Source organism: Mauremys reevesii, linkage group 12 (assembly GCF_016161935.1).
Source record: "Mauremys reevesii isolate NIE-2019 linkage group 12, ASM1616193v1, whole genome shotgun sequence".
Lineage (NCBI taxonomy): Eukaryota > Metazoa > Chordata > Testudines > Geoemydidae > Mauremys > Mauremys reevesii.
The window spans coordinates 26,426,010-26,438,401 of NC_052634.1; the positions used below are offsets into that span (position 1 = coordinate 26,426,010).

At 53.3% G+C, this 12,392-nt stretch overlaps 2 non-coding genes across 2 annotated transcripts; both read left to right on the plus strand.

Moving 5' to 3' along the window:
• Positions 1 to 1,380: 1,380 nt before the first annotated feature.
• Positions 1,381 to 1,454, plus strand: TRNAT-UGU. The gene has a single exon. It is a non-coding gene; the product is annotated as a tRNA-Thr (tRNA).
• A 10,513-nt stretch (positions 1,455 to 11,967) lies between these two features.
• TRNAS-AGA lies at positions 11,968 to 12,049 on the plus strand. The gene has a single exon. It is a non-coding gene; the product is annotated as a tRNA-Ser (tRNA).
• The last annotated feature ends 343 nt before the right edge of the window (positions 12,050 to 12,392 follow it).

Here is a 12,392-nt window from a genome sequence, read left to right on the forward strand (position 1 = left end):
ATTCTCCAAGACCCTAGGTTGATACAGGCGAGGGGTGACCCCAAAACATTCTCAGTGCGGTTGAGAGCAGGTAGCGACAAGTGTTGTACTCGGTGAGGTGGATTCTTCTGAAGGCTTCCAGGCCCCATTTGACCCTTTTGTTCTTCCCTGTGTAATAACAGAGCTGGTTAAGACTCAATGGAGAGTCTTGCTGCAGACCAACAGATCTGAAATCACTGATAACCAGCTCTAAGCATTAGTCCTGCTTTGGGACAGTGTCTCTCATGCAAGAAACTGCCCAGTCTGCGCTAGCAGGGAGGCTCCCTCACTAACAGCTGAAATCAGGGAGAGCTGTGTGAAGTGCAGGGACACGGGGTGCCTGAACAGGGGGGAACAACACCCCAGGACTTTTAAAAATGGGAGAGCTCTGCCTTGCCACTTTGTGATGACCATAAGGGTGGGGAGGGGGCAGAGAGCAGTGTCTTGGAGAAAGAGGCAGCGTAGGAGTCCATCTAGCTCTGAAACTTGTCTTCTGACAGTAGCCAATACCAGGTGCCCCAAAAGCCACTCCCAAAGGTACTACTGGGAGTTGAACCCAGGGTCTTCTGTTTACAAAACAGGTGCTTTAACCAGCTAAGCCATGGTAACTACTGTTACTTAAAACATCATGTCTGCCCACACCTGACTCTCTGCCAATCCCCACTGAGCCCTGACAAGTGTTGCTCGTGTTTGGATTCTGTAAAGCAGAGGAGCAGGTGAAGTTTTGCTCCCAAGATGTGTGTGTGATTCTTTGGACACGTCTACACTACAAAATTAGGTTGTTGTAATTACATTACTTAGGCTGGCAATGCAGTTCTATAAACCTAATCCCGGTGTAGATAGCAGCTCAGCTGTCAGAACTTTCTGGAGCTATGAAAGGGGAGGGGCCCAGCCTCTGTAGCAGGAATGTAGGACAGGCGAGTTCACCGCGGGCATTATGGGATACTGGTGGAGGCCAGTTATGGTGATATAATGACCAGCAGCATTTACACTGACACTCTGTCACTTTAAGTTTGCTGCACAAAGCTCTAGACCTCTCATCAAGGTGGTTTTATTTTGTCACCAAAACAGGGCAATTTTGTCGCCAGACGTGGCATTGCAGTGTGTGCACCAGCCAAAAACTGCTGACCTAGGGAGCGTAGTGTGTTTTTCACACACCTGAGCAATATAATGATGCTGAAAAAACTTTGCAGTGCAGACCTGGCCAAAGATATACACACACACACACACACACACAGCTTGCAAGGAAAACCTCACCTGCTCCTCTGCTTTGCAGAATCCAACACAAGCAAAGCTTCTCAGGCCTCAGTGGGGATGGCAGGGAGTCAGGTGTGGGCAGACACTGTGTTTTAGCCACAGGCAGGCACCATGGCTTAGCTGGCTAAAGCACCTGCCTTGTAAACAGGAGATCCTGGGTTCAACTCCCAGTGGTGCCTTGTTGAGTACCTCTTGGAGCACCTGGTATTGGCTACTGTCAGAGGACAAAACACATAGCTAGGTAGACCTGTGGGCTAGCCCAGTGTGACTTTTCTTAGGGTTTAAATTACACTCACAGGCACTGATAATAGAGTTACTGAAAGTTTGGGAGTTAAGAGCTGATAGGTCAGTGGTCCAGCCCAACACAGATAAACCCCCCTCCCTCTGGGACAGGGGCAGGTCTGAGCTCTCACACCAAAGGGCTCATTGTGGCTGCCAGAACCTGTGGGCATCTCATTTAGTTTGCACCGAGGGTTGAGTCCTGCTTTGTGCACCATGTGTGAGAATGAAAATCCTAAACCGCCCTTTGAAATAACAAATGCAGCAGGACGTGTTATTGTCCCTGCCCCAAAGCAGACAGACCAATGGAGAAATGCCATTGAGTCCAGGGTAATACTCCACTGCCATTTTACCTTGTTTGCTTGCTAAACTCCCTCCCAACCTTGAGGGCTCCCAGAGCCCAATATTGAGCTTGAGCTGAGATGTCTACGGTGCAAATTTACCACCCCACGGGCCTAGCCTGGGAGCCTGCACTGGCACGGGACAGCCGTAGGTGTTTCATTGCAGTGTGGACATAGCCTAGCATTATGTCTACACTGCCATTAACACACCCAAGTCACTATTCTCAAACCCTGGGTCAGTTGATTCAGGCTTGTGGGGCTTGTGCTGCAGGGTTATAAAATTACAGTGTAGACACTTGGGCTTGAGCCCAGCCTCTGAGACCCCACGAGGGGTGAGGGTCTCCGAGCCTGGGCTCCAGTATGAGCTCCAGGATCCCAAATCAGATCATCCAGGCCAGCCGGGCCACAGGGATTTTATCACAGTCTAGATGCCCTCTCAGGGTATGTCTACACTGCAATGTAAGCCCAGGGTTAGCAGAAGTCATGTCAGCAGCCCCAACACATAAACCTAAACCACGAGGAAAAGTCCCACCCCCAAATAAGCTGGGCAGTGTCCTTCTCCCTACAGCTCGTAAGTCCGGCAACCAAAAGTCCTTTAACATGAGCCATCCCCTCTCTGCACCCCACTCACAGCTGTTGTTCTTAGTCAGTGCAAGCCCAGAGGTGCCTCTGTCCAGTTCACCTGCTACCCTGGGTGGAAAAGGGAGAAATAAGAAGGCACCATACTCACTATGCTCTTTAGGGATTCATTCATCCCCCCATAGCCACCCTGTCCTAACATTGGTCTAACACCTAAATTTTAGCATTGACAGCCAGACCCTGGCCCACTTGGCTTTGGAACCGGTGTCCCCTGCCTAGCAAGTGCTATTGAATTGAGGGTGAGTCCTTCAATCGGGGTCTGCCAAGCACAGTTGTGCTGCCCTCGCTTCACACAACAAGGATAACAACCCTTTATTTCTCCTGCCCCTATAACAAGGAGACTGGGAATCCAACACCAGCCACAAGTGATCATTTCGGCAACACAACCTATTTCCAACATACTGTAAAATCCCCATGCAGACTCATACATGAAACCTTGCAAGAAAATCTTCCTGAGGGGGTCTGAAGCACCTGCTGCTGGAGGGAAGGAGGGAGCCATGGGTTGGGATTGAGGAGCAGCGTGAGGAGTGGGGGCCTGTGGGTTGGGATTGAGGGGCACTGGGAATAGGAGGAGGCTGTGGGTTGGGACAGAGGAGAAGGGTGAAGAGGAGCAGGCTCTGATTGGGAGTGAGGAGCAGTGAGCATAGGAGGGACTGAGGGTTGGGTCTGAGGGGCACTGGGAAAAGAGGGGACATGGATTTAGGCTGAAGAGCATCTTCATTTGGGGATCCAGCAGGACAGGGGAAGGTAGCAGGTGATTCTAATTCCTTAGGGATATTCTATGTGTTTGTATGTGTGTGTGTGTGTGTGTGTGTGTGTGTGCAGGGAGGAACATGCTCTATGACCAGAGGCCTTTATTCCTCCAGGCTGCAAGGACAGAGGGGCTGTCAGGAAGTTGCCCCTTCAAACCCACACACAAAAAGGCCCTTCTGAGGAAAGGGAAAATCCTGAAGAGAAAAAGTAACATCAAAGAGGACTACAGAAAGGACAGTTTAAGATCTTGGCAAGTAGTTTATCACCTGCCTATGGACTTGAATGCTGGACCTTCAGATTAAAAGTCTGACGCTCAGCCAACTGAGCTAGCCAGGCTCATAAAGGAAAAGTGGAAGTTGGTGCAGAGGAGAAACTAGTCAAGAAAACAAGAGCAGGAAACAATACGGGAAACCTGCTGCTCTCTCTGGCCTGGTCAGGGGGCTGTGCCGATCGGGTGTCCGGACAAAGCTCCGCATCAATATGGTGATCCCTGGGAAGCTGGGGGTCCCCAGGTTGCCTAAGGAGGGGTGAACTGGTCCAGGTCGGAAACAGAGCAGGTCAAAACTCCCGTGCCGATCAGTAGTGGGGTCGCGCCTGTGAGTAGCCCCTGCAGCGTAGCCTAGGCAAGACAGTGAGACACGGTCTCTTTTTATACACCCCCCTCCCCCGCAGAGACTGTATGGGGGGATGGGAGCTCCCATTGTGGGGATCCTGAACTGGTGGGAGGGAGGCACCATGTACCAGGGATCCCGAAATGCAAAACAGGGACACCCACACACCAGGCATCTTGCAGCAAGAGCTGCAGTCTTGATTTACAAACTGCAAGTGATGGGGAATTTACCACCTTCCTTGCGGAGCTTGTTCCACTAGATAATTAGCCTCACGGTTAAAAAACGGTCATTTCCAGTTGGGATTTTCTGACATCAACTGTGAGCCAATGGGGTCTTGTGCAAATTTTGTCTGGTGAATTAAAGCACCCTTTAAATCACATATCCCCCCCTCTGGGAATTTGTAAAACGTATTTAAACCAGTGATTAAATTGCCTCTTAACCTCCAGTCAATGAAATCAATTGAGCTTCTTCAGTCTCTCGCTGGAGACATTTCCCTTTTTTTTAAAGGCAAAAATCCTGCTCTTTCCAATGGGAGCTGCTGCTTCAATGTTCAGTTTGGGGAGGGATTTGGCTGCACTCAGAGATCTGCCCGCGGGTTACAATCTGCGATCCGAAGGGTCGAACGCAAACAGCGTTTAGATGGGACCGTTAGTGCCGCCCCCGTGTGGCCAAAGAGTAGAACTGAGCAGCAGAGTTTACAGCTGGAGCCTGGGACACTCCTGAACAAACTGGGCACGAAGCCTCTCGCGTGGGATCCTCGCTGTGCAGCAGGAGGCGGAGGGAAGCTGATTGTCAGGGCTCAGGGCAGCTCCCTGCCAGGCTGAGCCGGTGTCTGTGCTAAGCTCGGCATCAATCAGGTGATTCTGGGCAGTTCGGGGTCCCCGGGCTCCCACAGGAGGGTGAAGCAGGTCACCCCTGGAGCAGGTTAAAGCTGCAGGGTGACAGTGGGGTTGCTGCCCCTGTGAACAGCTGCTGTAGCACCGCCTGGGCAGGACAGGGAGAGCCAGTTATACCCCCCCCCAGCCTGTATTGGGGGATGGGAGCACTCACACCCTGGGGACCCACCCACCAGAGATCTGCTGGGGGGAGAGTGGCACCCACACACCCAGGATCTTGTAGGGGGGGACAAGGGCATCCACACTCTGGGATCCTCTGCAGAGGGACAGACACCCACACATCCAGGATTCTGTATGGGGGGCAGAGGTACCCGGACACCTGGGCGGGGAAAGGGGGCACCGAAACATCCGGGATCTTACCTGGGAGGACAGCGGCGCCTGCAGCTCGACATGAGACGGGGGCTGGGGGAGAAAAAGCATTTCCCAGTTCCAGGCTGTCCCCGTCTGGCCAAGGCACAGAGCTCACAAGCAGAGTTTAAAGCTCCAGCTGCCAAGCTGCAAAACAAGCCGGGCCCTGTGGCTGGTGCCTGTGATCCCAGCACCTGGGGAGGCTGAGGCTGGCAGATTGCTTGAGCTCAAGAGTTCTGGGCTGCAGGGGGCTGTGCCGATCGGGTGTCCGCACTAAGTTCAGCATCAATATGGTGATCCCGAGGGAGCTTGGGGTCTCCAGGTTGCCTAAGGAGGGATGAACCGACCCAGGTCAGAAATGGAGCAGGTCAAAACTCCTGTGCCAATCAGTAGTGGGATCGCACCTGTGAATATCCCCTGCAGCATAGCCTGGGCAAGACAGTGAGACACAGTCTCTTTTTAGACACCCCCCGCAGAGCCTGGCTGGGGATGGGAGCACCACACGCTGGGGAATCTGACTTGGGGAGGGACGCACCCAAGCAACACGGATCTTGAAAGAGGAACAGCGACACCCACACACCACAGAGCCTGGATGGGGGCAGGGAACCACACATGGGAGCTAGTTCATGGGGTGGGGGACACACCCATATGCTCCGTTGCGCCATTCTTAATGAGAAGAACGGGGGCATCCGCACAACACGGATCCTTAACGAGCTGGGGGACACCCACACACTCCACTATTAACCAGGAGGGACAGGGGCACCAGACACCCCCAGTAGCATGGAGAACCCCCACATTCACCAGATCCCTCATGGGGGGTAAGACAGAGGATTGTAATGGGGCCCAGCGCACCCACGCACCAGGGATTTTTAAGGGTTGAAGGGACAGGGACACCCACACACACTGAGATCACGTCCTTGGAGGGACGCAAACCCTCCACAGAAGGACCTGGTCTGTCCCATGATGGCAGCCCAGCATGGGTGAGTCAAAGTCTCTTTTATTAAAGCCACGCCCAAGAGATCCTGACTAGGGTGAGAGAGAAACCCACCCACCAGAGATCCTTAATGGTCTAGGGTGCACCCACACACCAGGGATTCTTATGGGTGGGAGGAATGGAGACAGCCAGACACACTGAAATCACTTCCTCCCAGGAGCCTGGGCCAGACAGGGAGACACAGTCCCCCTTTACATATCTGCCAGACAACCTTCCTCCCACTCCCTCCACACAATGTTCTTATCTGGAGGTGAAGCCAGGAAAACCACATGGAGGATTCTTATCTGGGGAACTGGGGGGACCCACTTACCACCAGAGATTCTTAAGGGCAGGAGGAACAGGGACTCCCACCTCTGTAGCATGGGGGTGGGTCACCTGCTGGGATCATCTGGGCATATTTCACCTCGTCAGCTCCCTGCCATTGCCTTGGGGGCCCCTTGTTCGCTGCCTCTGGTACCCAGTTTAGCCTCCTTCCTGAGGGCTGAGACGCTTTGATCTATCTAAGGTCTGTGGGATCAATGTGTGTCATGGTGTAATTCTGTGTTATTCGGGGGTCAGACTAGCTGAGCTAATGGCCCCTTCTGCCCTTAAACGCCATGAAAACATTTCCCTGGTTTCTCCTTGCGCCTGACAGACACCACGGTGAGGGGCCCGATAGAAGATCCTGGACACAGCGCTCTGGCTCTTACGTTACTTGGGGATGTCAGCACTTTCCTAGCAAAGCTGCTGCTAAAGCGCTGGATTTGGGGAATGGTTTGGCTCCGATTCAGAGATCTGCCTGCGGGGTGTGAACCTGCCACGAGGAGTGGGAAACGCAACCAGCAACGGGAGGAGTTGGCTGAGCTCCGGGCTGCCCCCGTGTGGCCAAAGCTTAGAACTGAGCAGGGGAGTTTAAAGCTGGCGCTGGGAGGGAGCTGAACACGCGGGGCACGAAGGCTCCTGCGTGTAACATTTGTTGGGTGGGCAGCTGAGCGTAGCTGATTGCCGGAGTTCAGGGCTGCACCCCGGGGTGCTGAGCAGGTGTCTGTGCTCAGGTTGGCCTCGCTATGATGAGGGCTCTGGCTGGGGCTGAGGATTAGGGTGCGGGGGGATGAGGGCTCTGGCTGGGGCTGAGGATTAGGGTGCAGGAAGATGAGGGCTCTGGCTGGGGCTGAGGATTAGGGTGTGGGGATGAGGGCTCAGGGCTGGGGCTGAGGATTAGGATGCGGGGGACGAGGGCTCTGGCTGGGGCAGAGGATCAGGGTGCAGGGGATGAGGGCTCTGGCTGGGGATGAGGGTTGGGGGTGTTGGGGACGCTCAGGGCTAGGGCAGAAGGGCAGGGGAAGGGCAGCCTGCCTTGCCATTAATGGAGGGCAGGCGCTAGGACCCTGCGGCAGCAGACAGTAGTTCTGCCGGGAGCCCTCCAGCAGCACAGAGCAGGCAGGGGAGAGGCGCGCGCTGCTTTCTGCCAGGCAGGGACAGGGTGCGGTGGAGGGGGGGGCCACGCAGGGGGGGCCAGGCGGGGGCTGGGACCTGCTCCAGGCAGGGACGCGGCGGGGTGGGGGGAGACCCGTGGGGGCCGGGGCCCGATCCAGGCAGGGCCGGGGGAGAGACCCAGCTCCAAATATTGCTGGAGCAGGGCACCCGGCCCTGAATATTCCTGGAGCCTGGGCACCGCAAATGTGTATAACCTGCCACCTGTGCCCCCACATGATGGGGATCTTGAACTGGGAGCAGGGAAGCACCATGTACCAGAGGTTCTGAAGGGGGAACAGGGACACCCACACACCAGGTGTCTTGCAGCAAGAGCTGCGGTCTTCATTTACACAGGGCAGAGATGGGGATTTAACCACGTCCCTTGCGGAGCTTGTTCCACTAGATGATTAGCCTCATTGTCAGGGAGGCTTTAGGAAGTGCGGGGCCCAATTCGAACAGTTTCGATGGGGCCACAGCAGGGACGACTAAAACAAAAAAAACTTAAAAAAAACCCCTTTCATTTCTTCCATGTAGTATTTACTTTCCATGACTATATAAATAATAACAAAATTATCTATTACATACATTGCATCATATATTAATTAGCTGATTTGCACTTCCATATCAGGAAAATAATTTGTTTTGATAGTTGTACAACTGATTTTCTTCACTATTTTATTAAAATTTATAAAATATTTCCTTATTAATATAAAATTGCCCCCATCCTTCCTCCAGCGCCGCCCGGCCCCGGGAAACAAACCCTCCTTCCCCAGCTCCGCCCCATCAAAACAAGGTTCAGGGGTGGGGGCAGGAAGAAATGGCACACATGGGGTGACCAGATCACAGCAGTAAAATAGGACCTGCCCCCTCCCTGCTCAGCCCCACCATCATACCCCTCTTCACCCCCTAGCCCCGCTGGCTTGCTGCGTCCCTCCTAGTCAGTCCCCACCCACCACTCGCCTCCTTTCACCTTCTCCCTCCCTGCCAGAAACCCCCATGCCAGCCCCTAGAGCCCCTGCTGGCTCACTGCTCGCCTCTTTGCCCACTCACCCCTCACCCTTCCCCAAGTATAACGCCTCATTCAAAGCCCCAGGGTCACTATATTACTGCACACAGCAGTCAATCAATGCAGTTGTAGATAAATCTCTGTATTATGCATTTTTGTATAACTTTTATATGACTTTGTATTGAACCTTGGTAATATGTTATAGCGGCCCCTAAGGTAGTGTAATTAAGGTAAAAGAAAAATGTCTTTTTGCTTGGAGTAGAATCAGATCTTCCCTGCACTTTGTAATCAGTTGCCCTGTTGAATGGATGAGGTGTGAGTGAGGAAGGTGTGTAAGGCAGCACCTCCAGACACCTGCAACCCTTGGAGAGGGACTGGGAGCCAGATGGAGGAGAGCTTTGCCCAGGCTGAGTGGGATGGAGTTTGGGTGCTTGGTGCAGGCTCCGGGCTGGGGCACGGGGTGGGGTGCAGGAAGGGTGGAGGGGTGCAGGCTCTGGGAGGGAGTGCGGAGGGCTGGGTGCAGGCTCTGGGATAGAGTTTGGGAGCCGGAGATGGGGTGCTGGGTGCTTGGGGGGGCGAGGGGAGGGGACTGCCATCACATGTGGCTTCCTTCCTCCTCTGCTGCCCCTCACCATAGCCTCGGTGGGGAATGGAGCTGCCCCTTGCCCAGTGTTTGCAGGAGTGGTGGCTGGGGGAAAACCCAGTCAAACTCTGGTTTTACTCTTTCGTTGATGGGTCACTTTAACCCATTACACACCCTTTCCCGCCTCTCTCACTCCACTTTTCTACTGGGCTTGTTTGCTCTTTTCGGTGGAGCCAGATGAAAACCACAAACCTCAGTGAGAGCAACAGGCTGGAAGACTAGACTGAACCCACCACCCACCTAGTCCATCCCAGAGCCCAGGACTGAGGCAAATGTCCCCAGCCCGGGCACCTGCTTCCACTCCTGGCCTCTCCCAGCACTGCCAGCGAGTCTGTGTGGCTGCATCAGGCGGGCTTTCAACCGGCCCCCCCCCCCCGCTAAATTCACCCCTGTTTTGCAACCACTCTGCACCAATAGCACCTCCCTTCCCTGCCCTAGAGCTGCTGGATGGCTAGTAAGCTGAGCTGGGCATTTGATTGATCTGGAATATTATCATGCCCCCCCTCAAAAAACCCTTAATATCCACACAGCTTTGAGTGGGGAATAGCCCCTCCACCAAGCCGGTCTAATTTATTGTTGTAGGGCAAATGAAGGCGCCATAGTTTAATGGAAATATTCAGCCCCTACAGCGATCTTGCAGCAGGGAAAGCAGAGTTGATGGGAAGGGAACTGGTCTGGATAGGAGCCCCAGTCCCCTTCCTTTGCAAAATAATTTGGAGAGGGGAATCAGATCACCCCGTGCCTCAGTTTCCCCTCTTGCCAGGAAGGGTGCGGGGGGAGAGAAGTCTCAGCCTGCCATGGATTCTCCATCTCCTGATGTCATTTGATAAAGACTAGATGCCTTTCTGGAATATGTTTGCCCCAAAAGTAGCTCTTGTGTCATACAGGAGGCCTGTGATATGCAGGGGGTCAGATTAGATGCTCTAATGGTCTCTTCTAGCCATAAAGTCAACTAATTTCTGAAAAACTGAGTGTAGCATTGGGAGCAGCGTCTGATGTTTTCCTGTCTAGCCGGCTTGCTGCCTAGAACGAATGCTCCTTGAGTGGGGTGATCTACAGGAAGTAGCTCAAACCCCCAAAGTGCCTGGCCAGGGGCAGGATATTAGCACAGCAAGGGAGGGGTGTGGCAGTGACATCACAAAGGCCTTTTGCACAAAGACTATTGGTCAAAGGTGGTGGGGAGGTGGTGACCTCACAGAGAGATGCTGACATCAGCCAGGCAGGACAGGGGCGAGGGGCCAGGGAAACCTCAGAGACCCCTGTGGCTTTGCTTCAGCAAGTCTCCTTCTCCAGGTCTCTCTTTGAGGACTGAGGGAGTATTCGGGTTCAGGTACCTGAGCGCCAGGAGGAACCTCTTACGACTTTTCTCCTTCCCTTTTAGGGAGTTTACTAGAGACCAGCCGTCCCTGTTTAGAAGGTAAGAGCCTCCTTGAGGTTTGAAACCTGTTCAGTCTGATCCATCTGGTGATGAAATCTAAGCATGGAAAACACGAGCTTAAGGAGGCAGAATTTTATTCCGCACCAGGGATTTTGTCCCCTAGAATTACTGGGGACATTAGGGTTTATCCTTTGTGTTTCACCTTTTCCTCCATCCCTTCCTCCTTTCTCTTCTCTTGCTTCTTTTGTCCTTTCACCTGTTTCCCTCCCAACACCAAGAGCGGGGTGTGTGTATGTGTTGCGGGGGAGTGTTTGGCAGCTCCCACTGTGGGAGGTCCACCAAAACTGTGGGGCTGAAATAGTGCTCGGGCAGTGATCCCCACCAGTGACCTGAACCATCTCTGTTTTGTCATTCACCTGGGGGTCAGGGGGCTGGGTGACAGGGGGGTGTTGGCTCTGGGGTCGGAGTGTCACTTCCCCCCTGCCAAGCCAACAGGATCACAGCAAAGGAAACCAGCTCTGCCGGCAGGGGAAGAGTTCAGTCCAGGGCCTGGTGCATTCTGGGAGCAGAGGCGGGGCAGAGAAAGGGCAGATACGGGGCAGCTCTGAACACTGTGCGCAGAACTGCCTGTCCTGTCCCGCAGCCCCTGTTACAGGGGGCTTTTCGCCATAGTTTTAATCAGGCCAATAAATTGAAACAACCCCTGTTAAATCATTGCTGAGCCCGAGTCCTTCACTCACATTCCTTAGGGCATTGGGTGTTTCATTTCCTGCCTCCATTTCCCACAGAGACACAATTTTCTTTGCACAGATCCATGAACAGCAAAACCTCCCTGTGTCTCTGGTCTGAGGCAGGGCATTCGATTCCAGTGAAATCTTCTCTCCTGCAATGGCGATGGTCAGACAGAGGGGACGTGGCACCTGCATCCCTGCCAGGGAGATATTGGCTCGGCTCTTTCTTTCTGCTGCTGTTGTTAGTCCATGAAACATCAAGGGTGGAATGCAAGGCTGAGTTCATGCACCAGCCCCCTGAAAAAAATTCAGTGCCCCAGAGAAATCCTGCCGGCTGCTATTGGAATGATGTGCTGGAGATTTGACTAGGAAAGGGACTGTCTGAATTGTCAGAGTGGGGAATGAACAACAATCTACAGCAATGTCATTAACACAAACACACTCTAATCCTGCTCCAGCCGGAAGGGAAATGGGCAGGAATTCTCACTGTTCACACAAGGACACACTTACCCTGATGCACAGTCATGAGTCTGCTGGGGGAGCTGGTCTGAGCAAACAATTTGAAGAGACAATTCAGTGAGAACTGAATTATCGTGTAGTAAAACAATTATATATCAAGTAGTTGTGGCCGAGTGGTTAAGGCGATGGACTAGAAATCCATTGGGGTTGCCCCGCGCAGGTTCAAATCCTGCCAACTACGCAAGCACTGCACTGTTGTTATGATCACTCTAGTTTTAGTGCCTGAGCATTCACAGTGCAAACTGGAGCTAAATCTAGTTTCACTCTGTCTACACTTAAAATGCTGCTGTGGCACCTGCTATAGCACTCTGGAGTAGACAGTCAGTGGAGAGATTTTCCCATCCCTGTAATAGCTGCATTGAAAGAACAATTCTTCCTTTTCTTTAGCACTATCTAACCAGGGCTTAGGTCACTGTAACTATATGGGTGGACGGGGGGTTTCATACCCTGAGAGACGCCGCTCTGCCAGTGAAGTGCCCAGCGTACACCAGCCCTTAGATCCCTCTTGGTATTTCAATGCAGGC